Raw genomic sequence first — 6,054 nt, 5'->3', positions numbered from 1 at the left:
AGCTAGCTAAAAGATATAAAATTATATAAAAGGACATTTAAAAATTGTTTTCCTATAATTAATTAAGGGGTATATTTAGAAAATTTTTAAAAAGTTCATAGAAAGCTAGTCTAAGTAGCTTTTTAAAAAGCTAGCTTAAAAGCTACTTTTTGGATTGTCAAATATGACAACATAAAAAACCTCGAAAAATAAGCTAATTGTGGCGCGCCAAACATAGCCTAAAGCAACCTTCGTACCCTATGACATGAGTGTCGAACATCTTACATCCTTTTTCCGTATTCATATGTTGTTGTTATAGCAATTTATATAATAAAACAATAAGTGTCTAAATTTCAAAATGACACAAATATCAAAAACTAATAAACATTAATGTAACATATTATTTAATTGTTTTTATTAATTAAACTAGTTGTAAGGCCCATGTATGATATGATTAATTTAAAAAAAATAAATATAAATGTCAAAATATTTGAGAACTTTGAATTCATAAAGAATAAAAAAAAAATAATGAATTATTATAATAAAAATATTTTTTTATCTTTTAAATTTTAGCAAATAATTTAAATAAATAAAAGAAACTAATAAACTTTAATTTTGGGAATTTTAAAATTAAAAGGTAATTTCATTAATAAAATTGATATCATTTTATTACTACATTTATTGTGATTATTATACTAAAATATTATATGAAATTTAATAAAATAGGAAAACTCATAAAATGACATATGAAAAAAAAAATTTCTAAAAAACCATAAAATGATATTTGGCAAATTTAATGATAATGTGACAAGTGAAAAAAAAACTTTTATTTATTAGAGATGATTATTAATATCAAATAATGTTATTTTTTTAAATATATGATGTAGACTTAAAACTTAATATATATATATATATATATATATATATATATATATATATATATATATATATATATATATATATATATATTGTGTGGATATAGGGATGAATGTGGACCAATAACTATTTATTTTAAAAAAGTGATTTATTTATATTATTAAATTAAAAAAAGAATATTTATCATTTAATTACAAGAAGGGTAATATTGTACATTCACATTACATTCCAATTAGGAAACACAAGTTTAATTAATGAAATATTCGGAATTTTAAGGGATATTTGATTTTTTTAATTTTGAATTCTGATTTTTTAAATTAATTCAATTTTAATTCTAACGTAAATTTATTTTATCCGATTTTATTCTATCAGAATAACATTCTAACAGATATTTTGTGAGAATACTAGTTGATCAATAATATCTCCTTCGTAATAGATTTATATGTTTTAATACACTTATAAAAATTCTAACTGAAAAATATCATTCTTCTAAGAATGAGACTTGAAATATTGTCAAAATTATTTCATCAAAAAAAATCTTAAAAACATTCTTCGATAATTCTTTAAGAAGGAATTAGAATATATTTTTTTAGAATGTCATTCTATGAGAATGTCTTCCATGAAATCCAATTCTAATGCTTTTTGTTTCTGGACTCGTGAAGTGGTAAGTGAGAGTAACACCAACAACTATCATCTTTTGTTGCTTATCTCCCTTGTTTATCTTATCTTTCTTGTTCATCAAGTGTAGCAAAACATCCTTCATCTTTACCTTTATTTTTCATTCGTATGAAACACCGGAAATTCAAGCTTCAATATGTTTATTACCCATTTCTTGAACTTGAGTTATATCTTTTCTTCTACAACAAAAACCTACATGAAAGAATATTGTTGATAATGCATATAAGTGAAATTTGCAGATAAACCATGTGATTAGTTAACTCTTATATATGAAAGAGTCGGGTACTTCTGATAGAATATACTTATCTCATTTTAAATATGTATATACACTTTAGTTCTTTCAGAGTGTTTTTATATGGGAAATAATAATTCTGATAGAATGCTTTAGTAGTTAATTCAATTATAGTGATTCCGGAGGAGGAGTTTTATAGGTAAAAGCTAATTTCGAGCTTTTATGAGAGAGATATGGCACTTCAAAGATGACAAAAAATTCGGTCCGATCTAATATTTTTCCTTTTGTTTTGGTACCGGGTACCAAAATACCGAATTCCTTCATAAAACGCATGTTAATCTTATCGATAAAATGCTTATTTTATAGAATAGGTCATGTTTGTGATAGCATTAATAAAAAAAGAATACACAGGTAAAATTCAATGTGAACATATCTACATAATTTCAAACAAAATACCATGAACATATAGGAAATCCACTTAATTTTATCAATATTGAAATTGTTACTAACCTCATAGGGTGGTTGCGTAGAGATCATTAGCACATCAAGTTCCATTAAATAATTAAAACAAAAGCCTATATATATGAAACAAAACTTAATTGTAATAAAAAATCAAAACACTAGGAGATAGTTATCTATTCTTTTGCTAATACATACTGAATATACCAAGAGAAATTCTGTATTTTTAATGGTGTGCACTAAGTCTTATTCTTAGGTTTCATAAGGTTTGACTTCACCAAATAAATTAACGTCCAAGAAACAACAATTAAAAGTTGTATTTAGACTGTATTTAGAACCATTTACACTGTTTTAGACTATTTTTTTAAACTACACTAGTAAACACCGATGCTAATGACAATTTTTTTTTAATTCAAAGTATGGCATAAATCATATATATTTATGGATTGTTTTTCCTGCATCTAAACTTCAGTAGTCAAATGAATTTGAAAAAAATTGTTTATCTCAGTTCATATTGTGCTCTGAAACATGTTTATGTAGATTGTTAAGATTTACCACATTGAAACAAAAAAAAAAGTTTAATGTTCTAGCAAAAAAAAAAAAAAAACTAAATTATGTTGTAAGATATAAATAAATTTCATCAAATTACTTACCAACGATGCCTTTGGCAACGAATCCATTGATTAAATCTCTTAACTTCTTGAGGAGGTTAAACAAAGGGGTCTTCACTTATAGTGAGATCCGACACTTTCATGCAATTAGGTGTTACTAGTATTATGTGTAGGAAGCAATGGCGAGGAGGAGTAAGAAGTGACAGCGGAGACGAGGAAGAAGACGATCGGCTGTAGAGAGGGAGAAGAAAGGATACATGTGGTGGTGGCATAGGGTTTTAAATAAATAAACAAATTTACCTAAACTAACGGGATTAATGATTTCATTATTTAATTACCAAAAATAATTAATAGTTAAGATTACAATTTTACCCATATCAAGTTTTTCGAAATAGTTGGTTTATATTAAACATTTGTGTGCATGTAGGATTGATTATGGACCAATCATTTTAGTTATTTTAATAAAATAATTAATACATATTACATGTTGAAAATATAATTATATCTTCAACATGTAATATGCATTAATTATTTTCTTAAAATAACTAAAATGATTAGTCCAGAATCAATCTTACATGCACACAATAGATAGTAGAAACATTTCAACATATATATATATATATATATATATATATATATATATATATATATATATATATATATATATATATATATATATGAGTAGGTTCATGCGAAAACATAAATACTTTGTGAAAATGCAAAAATAAATTTTATCTTATAAAAATCAAACACATGTATTTTAGAAATTAAATTTATTAACAATAATTAAAGATAATAATTTTACATGGGAAAGTGTTATAGTGATACATATTTAAATTGGTTTTAAAAACTGTTTTTTTTTTTTAAAGTTAACTATGATAGTGAGTTTATAACAAAAGTTATTTAATGAGTTTTATAACCAAAGTTATTTACTAAATAAAATTTAATAAAAACGATATATATATATATATATATATATATATATATATATATATATATATATATATATATATATATATATATATATATATATATATATAAAGGTTAAAGATTAAAGGTCCCATAATAATAAGATTACTTTACTAAGAAAACACATAAAGTACAACCATTTTCACAATTATTGTAGTGTTTGCAAGCAAACAAATAATAATTAGTTATTTTACTATATTTAAAAAGTATTTTGATGTATTTGTCTATTAGATACAGTGATGCATTGATCCTGATTATAAAATCAGACTAACATTTTATGCACTTTTTTTTATAGTCGAGTACGTTTTTACCTTTCTCTTCCACTATAAATTCACACACAAACTCTACTTTTTCCACGATTCAACAAACAAAAATTCAAAAGAGCATGATCAACTCTAAACCCCTTTCTTCACGAACCCAAACTCACTTTCATTGCCCCTCAAATTCATACAAAACTTCATTCATCACATCTTCATCACATATTTCCTTCAGTTTCAGAAATACCCATCTCAAAAACCCCGTAATATCAATCAGGATTACCCGTAACTCACCACCCAAATCCGCCGCCACCAACCAGTTGTACACACCGTCGCCGGAGGAAACCTTGTATGACTTGCTGGGCATACCAGAGAGCGGGACACTCTCCGAAATCAAACGAGCGTACAAGCAAATGGCGTTGAAGTACCACCCCGACGTATCGCCGCCGGATCGGGCCGACGAGAATACGATGAGGTTTATTAAGGTCCAGGAAGCGTACGAGACGTTATCCGACCCGGATGCTCGAGCTCTGTATGATAATACCATGGCGAAGGGATTGCCCTCGGCTTTCTCCGGGAAGAAAGGGTCCCGGTTTGAGGTGAGATCGGAGGAGAAAACACGGTGGAAACAGTCGTGGCAAGAGCAGGTGGTGGAGCTGAAACGGAGGAGGACGGTGGATCAGGGAGGGAGGAAGTCGTGGGCATCCCGGATCCGAAAGCAACGGAGTGAAACATGGGCCCATGGGGCGGACCCGGGTCAATAAGGGTCTATTTGGCTATCGGAAAACTAAATATTAAGGATCATTGAAAATTCTCAAAGAAGTTATGTTCAATAGAAATTATGTAAAATGTGATAAAGATGATAGGGATTGTTACTATAACAATAATACAGTTTTGACATAAATTATGTGGGATGATAATGATAATTGTTATATTATTATAACAATTTGGATTTTGTTTGTCGAGCATTGCAGCGACTTCAATCCGTTTTGTAGTTTGAATTTTGAGGATTATATTGATAAAAGTTAGATATCGTTGTATTTGTTGGTTAATAAATATAAAATGTATGTATATAAACTATCAAATGAAAACATATTATATATGAACAAATTTATATGTAGGAAACGTACCTAAAAATAAACAAGGAAACTTAAAAAAAAAATTAGAATTTATATGTACATAAAAATAAATAAGTAATTTTTTTTAAGTTAACGAATGGAAGCTTGAATAATAAAAAACTGTATTATATATGATTCGATTCATAAGTAAGAAACGTAAATAAAAACAAGCAAAAAAACATTAAAAAAATTTACGTCGAAACGCGGACAAACTCGAATTTATACCGAAACGTAGGTGTTCATGGATGGTTAACCGAACCGAAATTACATTTCGGAAGTTTAACCTGAACTAATATCATAAACCTAAACCTAAAAAACTGGTTAACCGGATTTTAGTTAACCTCTTTTTCTGACTTGGTGATCTGGTTAACCAATTACTTGTTTACAAATTAGTAAACATGTTTAAAAACTTTACATTCTATTTTCGTTAGTTTTTTTTATGCTGAATATGAATGATAAACTGAAAGTTTTTTTTTTCTTTTAAATGGAATATGAATCTCATTAAAAATAAAGAGTTGTCATAAATATTACTACCTCCGTCCCATATTTATTGTCCATTTTTGACTTTTGAAATATTTATTCTTCAACTTTGACCTTAAATATTTTTGTCCTTGATATATAAAACTTAATGCAAAATTTATGAATGGATTGTATTTTAAATGTTTTTTCATTGCTTTAAGTTTCAACGAGTAATACATAACACAAATAACAATATTTAAGGTCAAAGTTGATGAATAAAGATTTCAAAAGTCAAAAGTAGACAATTATTATGGGACGGAGGGAGTATATAATAAACCATTCGACCATTAACCAAAAAAATTGGATGAATATACACTAGTTAATAAATATGTTAGTTGTTAACTGAAATAGACTGC

General features: G+C 26.9%; 1 long non-coding RNA gene and 1 pseudogene across 2 annotated transcripts; one reads left to right on the top strand and one right to left on the bottom strand.

The window, feature by feature from the left end:
- Positions 1-1,288: 1,288 nt before the first annotated feature.
- Positions 1,289-3,164, bottom strand: LOC145052082 (uncharacterized). Its single transcript, XR_013683967.1, has 3 exons — positions 2,878-3,164; positions 2,276-2,340; positions 1,289-1,725 (listed from the first exon to the last, which is right to left on the bottom strand). It is a non-coding gene; the product is annotated as an uncharacterized LOC145052082 (long non-coding RNA).
- A 968-nt stretch (positions 3,165-4,132) lies between these two features.
- On the top strand, positions 4,133-5,093 carry LOC145055463 (chaperone protein dnaJ 20, chloroplastic pseudogene; annotated as a pseudogene). The gene has a single exon (XR_013685190.1). The product of XR_013685190.1 is annotated as a chaperone protein dnaJ 20, chloroplastic pseudogene (transcript).
- The last annotated feature ends 961 nt before the right edge of the window (positions 5,094-6,054 follow it).

The sequence above is a fragment of the Lactuca serriola genome, chromosome 5, assembly GCF_051521515.1.
Source record: "Lactuca serriola cultivar US96UC23 chromosome 5, Lser_US96UC23_V15, whole genome shotgun sequence".
Classification (NCBI taxonomy): Eukaryota; Viridiplantae; Streptophyta; class Magnoliopsida; order Asterales; family Asteraceae; genus Lactuca; species Lactuca serriola.
Note: the sequence above shows the minus strand (reverse complement) of the source record. Positions and strands in the feature narration are given on the sequence as shown.